Genomic DNA, 16,783 nt, shown 5'->3' on the forward strand with positions numbered 1-16,783 from the left:
GGAGCATTAGGGCAAATGCTGCACAGCTTCAGGAAGGTCAAATGTTGTGGCTTTCATTTACCTTTTTTTCTGCTTTACCTTCTGCTTTTTCTGCTTAAGAGCCGTGTAAATATGCATGTCCTTCTTCAGTGCAGTGTTGATTGTATGAACTCTGTGACTATATTCTGTAGGCTTAATTTGCATCTTGGTTTACATTGCCATCTGTTTTACTGATACAAATACTGTGTGACAATTATTTTTCCCACATGATGAGTGCCAACTCTGGTTTTAATTTGAAGTGGTTTTGAGACAGTGAGGTAGCAAGTGAGGAGGCACTTGACACCTAGAGGTGATGTTGTGGAGAAGGGAAGAAGTGTTAATTTAAAATAAAAGAAAATAGTAGTAGCATAATGAAACAGTAGTAAAACTTGATAAGAACCTGTTACCATTGCAGGACAATTTCCCAGTTCTAAAGTATGGATGCAAATAGCCAAAGACACCATTAAGATATTATATTAGCAAGCCAAATACAAATGCCCTAATTTAAGAAGCTACAAGGTCTTTGAAGAGTTCACACTGAGATGTTTGTGAAAATGTCATACTGAAAAGCAGCATGGTGTCAGGTTAGCACTCAAGTGATGTCCATTTTCAGCAGGGCAGGGTGCTCCTGGTTCAAAGTTCTAGCACAAGAAGGTACATTCTTCATCCTGATAATTAATATCTTAATTTCTTTATCCAATGAAACAATGTATAATCAGTGGGATTTTTCTAAACCTAATTTTTAAATCTAATCCTGCAGCAGAGTAGAGGGTACTGCATGTAACCAGTGTTTTACCACTACTGCTCAGGGGTAGAGCAGTGTTGTGCCAGCAGCCACTCCTTAAGGCTGGATGTCACATCTGCAACTCCAGTGCACACCCTGCTCCTGGGCTTCATTATAACACTACTAGTGCAAAGAGTCCTCAAGTGTTTTAAACTACATCAATTTTCAGGGACTGTCTTGCTATGATTGAAAAGCTTGTTTGCAGCATACAGCACTTCTGTGGAAGCTCAGGCAAGAGTACAGTGTCAGCTGAAATGGGGGAGTTCTTGAAATGACAGGGTAACTGAGGGACAGATTAATGAGGCAGGGTAAATCTTAAAGATATATCCACACTCATTCATTTCCAGGACTCCTTGATCAGATCATTTACAAAAACTTGAAATGCACAAGAATGCCACAGGTTTACTGTGCTGCTTCTTGTCTGTGCATTTACAATTAAACTCTCTATAACATTTTAGAGGCAAATTCTTTAAAAAACAAACTCAGCTAAACCACTGGTATATAATGCACTCAACTCACACAATATAGTTCAAAAGAATTCTTTTTTTAACTACTGATGGTGGAAAAATTCTGTCTGCTTCCATTCAAGCAGCGCATGCTTGGGACCTTGTAATAAACTGTGCATGATGATGTCTGAGCTGGATTTCAATGTTCAAAATAAGATGATGTAAAAAAACCTCAGTGTATTCTGATACAAAGTATGAAAGATAAATCTGCAGCTAGTTTTAGTGGGTGCTTTGCATAGTACTTGAAACATTAGTCTCAATTTAGTGCTTTTGTTGCTTTGCAGCATTTTGTAATGCTAGATAATTTGCAGAGTAGTGTCAGATTTTGTCCTTGGGTATAGGAGTATAATAGAGACTAGAATTAATCAATTTCATGGACTGTGGAAAGGAATTGTTGAATTTCTAGTATTAGTTGTCATTTGAAATAATGGGGATTTGAGAGGATTGCTCTGGTCAATAAAAGCCAGGCTTCTGTTTAGAATGGACAAAACATGAGTTATGCTTTGCTCGTTTTCTAACTTAAAAAATTTGTGAGGGAGTACCAGAGAGGAAGGTCATTGTGGTAAATATTTCACAACTGCATATTAGTTTTTAGCTGAGTCAAGAAGAGTTCCTTTTGATTAACTTTGTCTCTTCTTATGATCATTATTCAATGCTTAATTACATTGAACACAGTATTCCAGAATGTACAGAAGATTTGCTAGACAACACCAGCTGGATTGAGATTAATAGATTTGCACTGGGTAGAAATGAGTCAGAAGCTGAACAATACCTGTCAAATTTGTGCCAGCTACAAATTTTAAAGAAATACAAAATACCATAATTCATTAGAATACTGGATATAACAAGAAATCTGTACCTTTTTGAAATGTATTTCCCATTTTTCTGATAATAATCTGAATAATTTAATTCAACTGCTTCTGACCTGAAATTAGTGCACCTTCATCTAGACTGTATTTCTCTTGTTTGCTCATTACAGAGACCTGTCCCCTTGTCTGCTAGATCAGCTGTTTTGAAAGCAATTATATTGATTTGCTATGAACTGTTTCTGAAAAATATGTCAACTCTTTGTTATCATCTTGTTTTCTTCAAGGTGGTTAAAGACACTTGATTTATTGCTTACTTACTATTTGTCACTATCTCTTTTCAAATAATGATGTTTGTCTGACTGGGCTATAATTACCTGAACTACTTTATTTGCCCTTCTTCACTGTTACGGAACCTTACTCCATCCTTTCTTCAATGGAATAATCCCAAAAATGCATTTAGGCTGCTAAATCCCAGCAAAGCAACTGAAAGGTAAAGTAGGCAGCTACTTTATTTTCCTTGGTCTGAGCCTGGTCCCTGGTGTGTGAATGTCCAGAGCAGAGCTATTTCAGGAGAGCTTGTACTTCACAGCAGAGACAGGGAAAATGTAGAGGACTCAAGATGGACCCTCCTCAGGGATGCATTTGGGCCTGTCTTACAGTCAGACAGAAACACAAACTTTGGAAAAAAATAATACTATGATCATAGTACACAGCTTTTGCAACCATAAGTAAACCTGAAAGAGAGTTCCAGGTTTATTCCTCAAAACTATTGGAAGTCTGGCTGCAGGTCATGTCCACTCTTTTATTTACATAAATTCCTGTGACCTCTTTATTTTATTTTGCATGCACAATCATGGCCTGAAACCTTTGCCTTTTGTTACTACACTGCAAGACATTGCACCTGCTGTGAATGCTGTATTTGACATAGGCAAAAATAAAATTATTTTTATACGTGTTTCTTGATTTGTAAGTAAGTGCATACTTATATGTATTGTCTGATTCTGCAGCTGTCTTGTCTTGTGCAATTTTTAAGTTTTAAATTGTTCAATAACAGTAAAAACCTATATATAGAAACCCATATATATAGATATTTGTGATGGTGCCTACTTTCTAGTGTGGGATAGGATTCCAGTAATATCTATTTGATAGGTTAGATGCAAAGGAAGTAGATCCAATGTTAACTGGATTCTGTAAAAGGAATAATAGTGGCCTGCTTAGGAATTTATTTGTTCCCCTAGGAAAAATGAGACTTTGAAGAATTGTGATGTGAATAAGGTGATGATTGAGGGGGACATGAAAACAGTCTTGGGACGGGGACTGCTAAACAGGAGAAAGATGAATAGAGGAGTTTTCCCAGTACTGGTTTGGAAATAAGGTTAATATTTTTATGGAGGATTTTTGCCTGGAAAAGAGGAGTGCATTGGTAAGATGTGCTGATGAGTCTAAGGTGGGAGGCATCATCACTGCTAGGGATATTCAGAATGTCAGGTAGGAAGAAATTGATGGCTTTTTGGAACAGAATAAGGGAAAAGTTATGGAATACAATGGTGCAGCTTTTGCTACTGTGCACAGCAGGTTTTTTTTCTTTTTCTCCAATAAGCTGTGAGTCTTCAGCAAGAAATAGTAGAGAAAGATAGATAAATTCAACTACTAATTGGAGGTGGGCTGCAGCTATGAAAAAAGCAAATGGAGGCCTGGCATGTTTCAGGTGAAGTATTTGCTACAGAGGGAGAGACAGAAGATTTTTACCTAAACGGACTGCTTATTTTCAGTGAGAGTAGAGATTTGCTGGGGCTTAAGCAGAGGAAAAGCTACCAGAACAATAAGGGAGAAGAGAGTAAGAAAATTTGCTGTGTTTAGACTAGCAAAACAAAAGCCATTTAAAGAAAGATAGCCCGAGCTGTAGGTTCTGTTCTGTTTATTTAATAATCTAATGTTTGTAAAGTTTGGGGAAATAGCTGAGTCTGAAGAACAGGCATCTGATCCATCTATTTATCCTGACCAGCAGCCTTCAGAATCTCAGGAAACTGCAAAGTGACCCTAGAGATGCAACTCCTCATTTTAACTCTTACAGTGTGTGTTCCAGTTGCAAGTCTTAATATGCAGGGGTCATAAACTGACCAGCTCCTGGGGATTCTGTATGAAAGCGATAACCACAAGATGGTGCTGGTACTCCTTACTGTGGTTGAAGGCATTGTGAGAGATTTAGCAGAATATGCAGCAGCAATAAAGTCAGCGGCTGACTTCAGGCTGCAGTTTGTGGTTAAGCATTGATTTTTGGTAAAAAGTCCTAATGCATCTTAGTATATTGGAGGGAAAGAGGGAATTAAAAAGGTGATGGTTATTTCTGAGGTTGTTGTTTCATCAATCAGTGATTGATGAAATAATGAAATTGAGAAATAGAAAAAAACCACATCTTTATCTCTGATTAGAATCCTTGAATTTTGGTGCCTTTTAAATGCCAAGGACAAAGTCTGCTGTGCCCACAGTGTTGCTGACTGCTTGTGATTCTCTGCTGTTTTCCTTTTGTGCTTGCATCAGGAGAGGGACTGTTTTGGGAGATTGGCTTGGTGATCTCTGTACAACATCTTGAAAGGAGTGAACAAGAGATAGACAGCGAGGAACTGCAGAAACCTAATAGAGAGCTCTTGGTGGTCTTTATAAAGAGGAAAAACACTGTTGGCAAAAATGTTCCTTGGGAACTTTGTAATCAGCTGAACCCAAGAAACAATGAAATCTAGTTGACAACTACATAAACTTGTCTCACTGGCCTGAGAACAGCCTGCCTTCCCTACCCTTCTCTCCTGTCTGCCAGCACAAGCTCATGCCTCTGTTCATTAATCATTGTGGCCATGAAGAGGGGAGGCTTATCCTTGTCGATTCTTTCATTCAGCCACCAGCAGAATCTTTCACGGTTAAGAAAGGCAATGGTTCACTACTTTTCTCAAAAATGAGAGGAGTGCACTTTCAGAAGTGCTAAGCACTATGGAATGCTTTTCTTCCAGTGCTATGTCATCTTTTGCTCATGAAATGCATCATATGCATTTTTCCTTTTATTAAAATAAGACTAAATGTGTTTAAGTTTATACCTGAAATGGCTGAAATGCATACTGCATTCAATAACTATGATAAATTAGGATCTTGCAAAGAATGTCCTTGCTGACTCTTGGGACAGAGAGGGCCATTAAATCTATACTTCCAAATATCTAAGTGTGCTTACTTAATCAGTTTCAAAACTTTGGCTACCAGTAGAATTGCTTTTATGATTCAAAGTGCAATACTGCTTACTCAAAATTCTGGCTGACATTAAGTGCATAGACCATTCTAAAACACTCATGTTTAAAAGAAAGAAAATAAAACCTGTGAAACTTCTGTACTCTTCTGACCTTATTGTAGGATCGAGTCTAGAAGCTGCTGAACTTCCTGATTTGGATCCAGCAAAGCAATGAAGTGGATGCTTAATGAACTTGAGAGTTGACAATTTATCTGCTTCTCTAATTATTCTTACCGCTTATGAGTGAGAAATTAAAATGTGTCTAGATACAATGAGCTGGTAGTTCCTGTAAAAATGTATTTGGAAATGCCAGCCAGGACTGATCGTGCTGTTGGTTCAAGGCATTTAAAACTGGCAATGCTAGCACGTGTCTCCTGAACTGTTGTACCAGTGTGCTTCAAACTTGTCTTCAGAGAGCATCTTTAGAGCTGGAAGTGCATTTACTCTCCTGCATTCTCTTTGTGCTAATTTTGAAACTAGCTGGAAGACCTGGCCATCCTATTTATCTACAATGTGGATATTTGCCTTTTTGCTGATCTGAGGTTGGCACATCATTGCACAAGTCAAGCAGGAATCTCATGTTATCCCTGTTTGCTTCCTGCTGGTCCTTTGTGTGAACCTAAACTCAGGAGGAACTGTAATACTCAATCTCCTCCTCACATCACCACTTAGCAAACACAGACTTAGATTTATAACATTTAATTCTTTTTGATTGCCTTATTTGGATAGGCAAATTTGGATGTCCAAACTTATTTGGATAGTTTTTCTTGGATATATTTCTACACTGTCGATTGAGAACCGTTGGGGCAATAAGAATTACTTTGAATATCAGACTTCATGGAGACTCCTTTTCTCTGGGCAATATTTTGGTTTTGTAAGCTACTCAATTAATGAAGAAACAGGGTTAGGATGGATTTTGAATCAGTAATTGAAGAACTGGTTTTTACCTAAGGATATGTCTTCCTACCACTCTTCCAATTGCAGCCTTCTAGTGCTAGAGGATCTTCAAGGCTTAGTGAAAGAAGGAAATGTTTAATTAGTCCTTTAAATCAAAGAAGGGTTTGTGAACAGCAATCTGTTTCATTCTCCTGTCAATGACATGCCTTTCCCTGTGAACAGTGTACTTATCTTGCATATTTTATAACCAAAACACTACTAAAGAATAAGCATAAAATTATTATTTAGTATCTGCTCGTTAACTTTACAGAATCAAAAAAAGACTTTCCCAATTTTACTTCCAGAGAAATTAAGGGTCTAACAATAGAGTTCTTTTAATTTTGTTTCTCATTAGAGAACATTACACAATTAAACCTTGAAGTGTTCTATATGTAAGTAACTGATATATCCTTGAGCAGGAAAAAAACCCTAACTTTATAATAAATCCACTTTTGATAGTCACATCAAAGAACATGAACCAAAAAACCCACTCAAATATCTAATGTGTTTTCTTTATTTTTTTCCAGTGTTTTTTTAATGAGCTGTTTCATTTTTCTTTGGATAATGAAGCCTTGGTCCTTTAAAAGAGAAAGGATGTGTCAAGAGTTTCAGATATCAAGTGGGAAGCGTTCATGTGTAGCACTGCAGTACAAGACTGAGCCAGAGAGCAGGAGCTGTATAACTGAAATGGAATTAACTGCATAAAATAGCTCCAGTAAAGCCCTTATTTCTTTTTCCTCTGTTGTTAAACTCAGTTTAAGGTAACCAAACTTTGTATCCCATTACTCCCCTCATTGAAAGAAGAGTAATGAAGTTCAAGGAAAAAACCTGGAATTACCAATTTGAAAAATGTCATCCTGTCTACCCTTTCAACTACCGTATTTCCTTCTTTTTGCTCATTTTTAACATTTGTTTTTATATTTCTTCCTCTTCAGTCATTCCCCTAATGGTATACCTCTGAAAATCTCTTTTCCTTCTCCTTCCTGCCCACCTCTTTGTTCTGTGTACATATTGTGAATTTGTTCCCTATTTTCTACCTATTTTGCATTCTTCATTTATAGCATTTCCAGGGAAGGGGAACTTCCAGCTATGCATCTCTGCTTGCCCCCAGCCTGCTTCTGCTCAGCTCTGAGGAGGTGATGGCTGGAGGAAGCTCCAGTATGTAGCTTTTCCTCTCACACTGCCAGCGGTTTCCCATGCCTGGATCACAGGTGAGGTGCTTGCTTCACTTGAGACTTTAGGAAACTGAAAGGTTCAAACTGAGACAACAAGCACAGCAAGCCACTGTGGTGCCTGTACCTCTCATTCAGTCAGGATGGAGGATGCCCATGGTGGTGGCGGGCTGCTGCTGAGGGCCGAGGGGAGGGTAGATCACCTCACTCCAGAGAGCTGGTCCATGGCCAACCTCTAGCTGGGAGCCTATTCCGTAACAGATAAGCAGAGGGCTTATTTGCCAGATGTTGATCTGGTGTCCAGTAGAATATTTGCTCCTGAGTGCTTGTGTCTGATTGCTTTCAGCTTTGCCATGGTATTTATGTCTAAGCCATGTGTTTTGGTTGAGACGACCAAGTAGCATTCTACTGTAAAGGGCAAAAAAACTCTTGGACAGAATTCCTAAATGTACTGACATGCTTCCTGTTGAATCCCGATTACCCTGCTGGAGCCTCCTTAATCCTGAGTTTTATCTTGCAAGTCAGCTCTTTATTTAAACTCTGTTAGAATCAATGGAAAAACTCACTTGCAGTGCAGCATGAGGTAATTGAACCTATGATAAACAAAATTTCTATTTAAATATACAGCTGCTCTCTCTGTCTGTGCTTCCTTTTGTTGATTGTTTCCTACCTCATTTTTCCCTTCTGTCCTGGAAATAAAGCTGCAGTAATCTGAAATGGGTATTTGACTATCTGTTGTCTGCACAGAAAAAAAAATGAGGTGCATGTCAGACATCACTCTGGAGTTACAGAAGTAATTGCTGCTTTTCCAATGACGAGTTCTCAAAGCCCAGTAATCTTTTCCACATCAGGACTAAAACTTACAAATACACCTCATGCAGAAATACCTACATACTTCTTTCTTATTCTTCTAAGTGCTTCCCCTGGGTGCCTCTTTCTCCCTTGCCAAAAATACTGTCATTCACATCCTTGAAGCACTTCAGCTTTTAAGATGAAAATATTGAAGAGTGAAAATAAATTATTGGAGATTAATTTTGTGGGAGAAGGGGGTGTTCATGTAGGTCTGTGCATAAAGATAAGAACATGCTGTACCTCAGGCTTGCTGAAAACAGGTTTTATTATTATTTTTTTCCCTTAGGCAGATATTACGCTATGCCATTCTGTGTATAGTAGGCGAGGGAGAAAGAAAGAAAAAGGTGGAGCCATTATTCAACTATTCTGCATGATCACAAGGGTAGTGTTTATCAAGTCCAACCAGAAATCAGATGTCTCTAGGTGATCTTCAAGTTAGCAGGTTAAACAAAGTCTTATCTCTTGTTATCAGTACAGCTGGTTATTGAGAACCTGTATTAGTAAACATCCAACGTTGCATTAAAATAAAAGGCATCTTTGGCTGAAATTATAAGCAATGAAGCTGTAAAAGTAAAAAATTGTAGCTGCATATTTTACTGGTTTGAGTTATATAATAGTCTTGAACTGAGACTGCAAGAGGGTGAGGATGAAATTAAATGAGTCATTGTTAAAAATAGGATGTGGGATTGAATTAAATGTTGAATGTGCTGGGCAGCTGAATAGAGGATGAAATTTGCAGTGAGAAATAGACAGTGTCTGTATCATATAAACGTTGATTACTATATAAACACATGGTGACTAGGGACAAGAAAGGGACTGCAGAGGCAGGAAAGGCATCTGACTGGTCCAGTGGTAGGTGTTTCCTCCCAGGCAGGGAGATGAGGCACAAGGGTTTTTAGTCTTTCTTTTTGTTGAATGCCATGAGTAACAAGTGGGGAACTGACTGTAAAAGCCAACTGGAAGTAGCAAAAGTAAAATTCAGCTATTTTGATATATATAGAAAATCATGAGTTCAGCTTGGTTTTATGTCTAGTTAGAATTGGGTTTTTCTCATGGCTAAGGGATGCAGTAGTTCAGTTCATGGGGTGAAGGAAGAAGTGATCACTTTCAATGATAAAGGTGGCAGAAATGATGATCTCTGGCTATTACTGGGAACACAATGCTTCAGCCAGTAGACTAGAAGGCCTCTAGCCTGATCTAGCACACCAATTTTTAACTTATGTTCCTACAGAGTTTAAAGGTGTTGAGCTTGAGCAGTGGTTCGCCTGCTTGTCACTGTCATCCATATGGCTTAAAAAAATTCCTTGATGAACGTTTTTGTCAGAGTAGAGTAGCTACTAGTAACTGTGTTGGATGAGCAAGCTTTAGATAAAAAGAATGATGCATTATGCTGATACTGTGTGGGCATCTAAGTCCTCAGTTTGGTTTAGATACTGTAGGGAAAAAAATCACATTTCTCTAAGCTTATTTTCTATCCTAATTTTGGGAATGGGTGACATTAAAAAGGAAGTTTTTAAAAAATTAAACAAACCAGCAGACGATGTGCTGGTCACCGTGGAAACCAGGCTTTTGATGAAGAGGTTGTATATCTGGTAATACTTTGTACTGACTTCTGATTACAACAAAAATCTACATTTCTTTAAAATTCTTACGCATGCTCTTCTTCTCCACACTTTACTTTTTAGAAGATAGAAAGGAAGAAGCTGTAAAATAAGATATTTACTTTTAAAGTACAGAAAAGTTCCTATTTCAGCAAAATAGGAATCTATTTTGCTGAAACAAGGTTTTTATGTGAGGCTAGAACATGCAAATGGAAGTGATGGTGAATGAATTCAAGGCTTAACAACTCTTTGGACATGCATCAAACTTAAAGGCCAATTGCTTCAAAGAATATGTCCAAAACTCTGTGAATAAGGCAGTGCCTAAAACTGGACATTTGCAGAAATAATGCCCCTAAATTCATAAACATCCAGTCTCATGATCTCAGTGAAGTTATTCATGCACACTGTGGGCTTAGTTCAGAAACACTGTCTTGTATAACTTAGCAACCCTGAATTTTGTGCTATGTTAAAAGCTTTTATTAAAAATATTATTGATTTCTTTCAGTTGAGCTCAGATATATGAATCAGGCAGTGAATATCTGAAAGCTAAAACAGAGAACATGTAATGACTGAATTAAAATGGTTTTACACAAAAATCTTGGGATTGACTGATGTAAGCTTCAGTAAAACAGCTTCTGAGATAATTCAGAATAATATCATGTAAGGTCATCTTCATAGGAGTGGGAAATTCTCATTTTAATGAGTTTATGTATATAGGAGAACTGATCCAGGACTGATGTAGTTTCTGTGCATCTTTTCAGATGCAGTTGTTATGTTGTCCTAAGACTCATAAGCAAGTGATAATGTTCTTGCATCATGAACACACTGTTCATTCTTATTTTGAACAACTTAACTGAATACTAAAATAATAGTAAAACCCACTGCGAAAAAAAACTAAATCTATATTTTCATACACATAAATGTGACGGATAATATATTTTTCTTAAAATAAGGAATTTTTATTGTAAACTATTATTCCTTTACCAAAGTTTATTTAATTTATATCTGAACTATTTATACTATAGTTTTAATACTATGCTTTACTACTTTTAATTTAATATGATGTTTTTTAGTGTATTATTTCCTGGTCAGGTAATAATATTTCAGATCAGAACTGCATCTACATTCACGATATCTTGTGGACTTTCAAAGTCTCATCTTCCTTCTTTAGCTGTGGAAAGTACTCCAAGATTTGCCACGTTACTCTTTTGAAGTTGCCATGGTCTGTTGATGCTTCTGTAGAATATCTTGCCCCTACGACCTCTATCTCAAGAGTAATCAGACACATTTTTACCTTTATTGATAGAACCTCTTCTTAGTGGAAGACTATAGAACCTTGTTTCCCAATTCTTCAAAATATAGCATATATAGAGGAGAGTTTGGCTCAGAGAACAAAGGCCTCATTTTTTCTTTCAGGCATACTGTTTAAAATTTTCTTTGGCATCTAAGGAGACTTGACATAGACTTGAAGGTTTTAGTAGAAGTATTTTTTCTTAATATTGTTTTACATTGATTTAGAATTTGAAGCGACCTAGCAATGCAAAACACTTCAAGCATGTCAGTGTCTAGAAATTGTTTGCATACATGATTAGTCGCAGTTTTGCTATTTTGGTATTTCATTTAAAAATGTGATTATTCTTGTTTCAACATTTATACGACAAATAAATATTTGACTCTGCAGATCCTTTGCATGGCTGTCTTTCAAAAATGACAAAGTCCCTCCAGCTCCATATGCAGCAGTTTGTTTTTCAATAGTATTTGTTTTGTTGCATAAAAGACACTGATTTTTGTGTTAAATTCATACATTTCTTTCAATCTGTTCCTTGCTTATACAAGGTAAAAAAGCTCCTCCTTCATAAATCTAGGATTTTCTATGGTGGTGACAAATATATTAATTTAATAAGCTGGGCTAATTTTCTATATTAATATATCTTTATGCAGAGCACTTCTGGAAAAAGTAAATCAGTGTAATGTGTAGTTAATCAGTGTAAATGTGTTAGTAAACCACTCTGAAAATACTAATATCTGATTATTCACATTTACATTACTTTAAGTTATTTAAATAGTTGGTTTTACTTTTGTAACTGAATTAAAACATAGGTGTATTTTTAAGGTCTAGACCTTCCAGTCAGTCCTCAGTAAAGGCCTTTCATTTTCCAAGAGGAATAAGCTAATTAATCATAAATACTGCTGGGACCATGATGGATGACCTAGCAAAATATTTAAGCTAATGTACTTTTTTATACTTTTTAGCATGCAAGCAATCTTTTTACTTTAGTGGTTCTTTCCTGAGCTTTTGGTTTGACATTCAAGTGTTTTGATCATTTAAGTCTCAAATGCTCAGGGTGGTTGATGCCACTCTGGTGACAGGATTTGGCTGTCTTTGCAGATGACCTCAGAGTGCACCTTTGCTTGTTGTAAGGAAACTTGCCACTTGAAGTCTTCTGGGAGGTTTTCTTTATAAAAATTTCTTTGGCAGCTGAAGTAATGAATTAATTTAGTCTGCATTGAAATAGAAACAAAGTCCTTTTATGAATTCCATAACTTTTTGCCAAGAGGTTCGACTTAACAGTCTCATGAATTTATTCTTGAGAAACGTTGACATTCTGCAATGCTGCTGCAGAAGCACGTGTGCTTGAAAATCTTCAAGTCTTCTGATAACTGACATCCACTCTGAAGCTTCAGAAGGTTTTTCCCTCTTCATTTTATTTTATAACAATTTTCAGCTGTGAGAAGCTCTGTGGTTGACTCCATTGTGTGTGAAGGTAGGTGTGCTGAGGAAGTTAGTTTCTACTACGAGTACAAATTTCTCTGAATTGGGAATCAAAGGGACAGCTGGAAGACTTCTTTTACAGGCCAGATCTGTCTCCTATATATTTTTTTTCTGCAATGTGGTTGATCCCAGTGGAGAGCTGAAAGCAGACTGAAAATGGAAATATTTGTAAGGTAAGCATGCAACAAATATTCCAGATGGTTTGTTATTTATCAAAAAGTGAGATGGTCCTGAGGGGACTGAAAATACCTCAAAAGTTACCTAAGCTTGTAGAAATGTATTAGAGAGCATGATGGCACTCTGTGATCAGAGGCCTGGAGGGCCAAGAGGGACCTCAATCCTGCACTTTGATATTCTAGAATCTGGGGAGAAAACTTGGGAAATGGCAGCAGCTTTACTGTTAAGGAAAAATAAACCAGGAGTGGCTTTGCTGCTAGATAAAAAGCAGATGAGAACAACAACAGAAGGTCAGGAAGCTGCCAATAAATGTGGATATGGGTGCTGGGAGGCTCTGCTTGGGCAGGAGGAAAGTGGTTGATCCAGCAGCCCCTGGAATGCCCACAGGGCTCAGCTCTGGGGGAATGCAGCTGTCCTATTTCTTTCCCCTACAGCAAAAAAGGTGCTTCAGGAGTTTCAAGTGATAGCTCAGGGAAGGTTCTGTCATCTTATAAAATAGGGTTTGGTTCTTTTGTTCTCCTCTGCAACTTTGTCATCAGAAACCAGCTTTTGGCTCTGACAGAATAAAATTGTACTGCTTTCACCTTTTCAATCTTGTTATTAAAAATGAATCCCAATGAAGCTGGCAAACTTAATGTACATTACTCCTCCAATTACAGTCAGTATGTACAGGCAGGCACTTGGGAAGTAAAAAGGACTCCTTCTGCCAAGCTACAAGGACAGTTTAAGGCCTGGGATCATGACAGGCCAAGTTATAGGGAGAAATCTTCCTGTCTGGCAGAGATTAGTGTGTCCTCACACCTCACAGAGGTTGTGGAAAACCAGCTCGATTCTTTCTTGGGTGCCTCAGGTCGTGTTTGAAAAGGGTGGTGTGGAAGCTGTAATTGCTTTGCTTCCATGCTGGTCTGTTGAGAGGGTTTGATTTTTGCACTGAGGATTCACTTGTGCTGTTCTGGCACAGCCACTGGGATCTCATCAGTGGGGTTTGTGGTTTGCCCTTTGGGAATGTGCTGCTGCCTCAGCAGAGGCAGAGCCACCATGGGGGCAGGCATGGCAGGAGGGACTGTGCAGGAGAAGGAGCAGGAGCAGCAGCACTTTTTGAGGTGACCTGAGCCTGGCCCTGCTGTGATGAAAGCTGCAGGCTGACCCATGCCAGTGTCCTTCAGCTCACTCCCCACGTGCCCAGACACATGCCCACTGTTTGCTGCAGGCACATGCAGGGGGCTGAAAGCTCAGCTCAGCCACAGAGCAGAGCATGGACACTGGGCTCTGCCCATGGTGCTCATGGGGTGGTCTCCCAGTCACCTTCCTCACCATCCTGACTTGGTGGTGGCAGGTTGTTCTGTCATTGCTTTGCTCAGATCCCTGCTGGGACAAGAAAACTGAGGTGTTTCATCTAGTCAGGAATTTGTCACCTGATCTAGCTCTCCAAAGGGAAACCAAGGGTAAATAGGAAGATACAGGGGAGAAAAACCCATCTCACTTTCTGGCAGTGCATGCTTTAGTGGCAGCAATCACGACAGCCTGACCCCCACATTGTCCTGGGGACATATGAAATCATAAATGTAAGTTGTTTTTCTGACTTTAACTGTACAATGAGTTTTATTCCCTGTAAACTTAACTTTTTTTTTTCTTAGTCTGTGGCTACGAGACTAATGGTTCTGCTGCATTATGGAAATTTAACAAAATCTTCCTTTCCGAGCCCCAGGCAACAAAGTGACAGAAATGTGAGGAAGGAAGGTGAAAGGAGAGAAAAAAAGAGCTTTATAGCAAAAGTTGATATTCATCATTTGTTTGCTTTATTTTCTGCATGTCATAGATTATTTGAACCAATTGATCAGTCTCATTTGGTGTTCCATATGCGTAGGTGAAAAATGATCTCTTTTCTGGCTTGTCATTACCTCTTGCTCTACAGCTACTTGTGGTGATCATATTTTCTTAAGTCACTTTCTTCCTGATGGTCTTTGTTTAGTGTGGAAAGGGCGATTAATCTGAATAACCAAAGCATTACTTCTTTCAGGGCCACAGTAGCACTCAAATCCCAGCTCCTATATATAAAATGAAGGGGAAACAAAGCAACATTTGAAAATTGCTGCTCTGAATCTGTGGCTCTAGGAAGAGTGGAGCATGTCAAAAAGTCAATATGGAGAATTTTTTGATTTTAAAGAGCCTTTCTCAGGTGATGACAGGAAAAGAGAAGCAGAGCATGGCTGCACACAAAACCTACTCCCACTTTCAGGAATGTCTTCAAATAGTAATATTTGGGTCAGGAATGTCTTCAAATAGTAATATTTGAAATAAATAATATTACTATATTATTTATTAATATATTAATATTAATATATTAATTATATATAATCATATATATTTATTATGTATATATAATATACATTATATATATATTTATTATGTATAATTATATATATTATATATAATTAATAATAAATTAATTTATTGAAATAAATTAATAATAATATGATTATAATTAAAGAATATTTATACAATTATATAGTATATAATGAAATAATAAATATTTATTATAAATTATAATATAATTATATAATTATATTAGATAGTAATATTATTATATATTATCTAAATATATATAATTAAATATTATTGTTATATTTAATAAAATTAAATATTATAGTAATATTTAATTTGAAAAATCATAATAATAAATGGATATCAATATTTCCATGTGTGCACTGGTCATTCATCATTCTTTGGTAGTACTGGGGAGGCTGAGAGTGTACCACAATAAGCAGGCAGTGTTTGTTTGGTTTGTGTTTCTAGCCTCTCTTCCTCATTATCTCTTGCACTTTGCACAGGACATTCCCCCCACAGCGTGCATGGGGAGCTGCAGATGGAGAGTTGTGAAGTATCATTAGTGCCAGCTGGACACTGCTGCTTGCATGATGCTTTAACAGCAGAGTAATCAGCACCTAAGTCAGCAATCTTTCCATCCAGTTGTACTTCCATGTCATAGCAGCAGTTATCAAATCTCTAAGCAACACAACAGCTTTTTCCACCAGGGATATTCAAGTCCTTGAATCTTCTTTCCTTGCATATGATTTATGGGGATGTCAGGCAACTCTTGCTTAAGACCTAAAGCAACTTTAGCTCCAGATATCAATATAGATTCATTGTAGGCCCTTACAGGAACAGCTTTGTTGGCTTACATGTGGATTTTCTTCATGAATCTTTCTGTTGAACTGTGTAGGACTTGGTGCTTTTTCAGTCTTCCAGGGTTTGGCACATCAATGTGTAGGTGTCTTCCATTTTGCCAGCAAGCACTGCTTCCTTTTCTTCACTACAAAGGAGAAAGCACTCCCAAGTAGGTGAAATGTTTTTTAATTAAATATAACAGCAGTTACACTGGAAATAATAATAAAATAGTAAATTATAAGTGCTCCACTAGAAGGGATTTGGATGTGTGTGTGTATGCAGAGGAGAAATGGGAACTAAAACAGTGTATACAGATCAAATCTAGTGAATGGTCGTATTCGAGCAGAACTGTTGCAATATCAATGCCTTTTTGCTTCTCATATTTCAGACTGGGGTGTTCCACTTGGGAAACTTTTTGGGAAACTTCCATTTAATATTTTTTGTTCTTTTTTTGCCGTAGATTAAAATTCAGACAGGTTACAGCTCTCTCAAAACTTGCTAGACTAGTCCTGTCTAAGCAGCAGATCTGTGGTTATGTGTTGGAGCTATTGTACTGCACCTTTGACTTCTAGGTGAACTGAGGTTACCAATTTCCCACTGAGCTTCCATTATAAGTGTTGAAGTTGGATGGCAGAGTGCAGTGCTACACTACAGAGACAACACTAGTCTCTCATACAAAAATATACTTTGACATTTTGAAAAAAAATTTGAAA

The sequence above is a fragment of the Molothrus ater genome, chromosome 5, assembly GCF_012460135.2.
Source record: "Molothrus ater isolate BHLD 08-10-18 breed brown headed cowbird chromosome 5, BPBGC_Mater_1.1, whole genome shotgun sequence".
NCBI lineage: Eukaryota > Metazoa > Chordata > Aves > Passeriformes > Icteridae > Molothrus > Molothrus ater.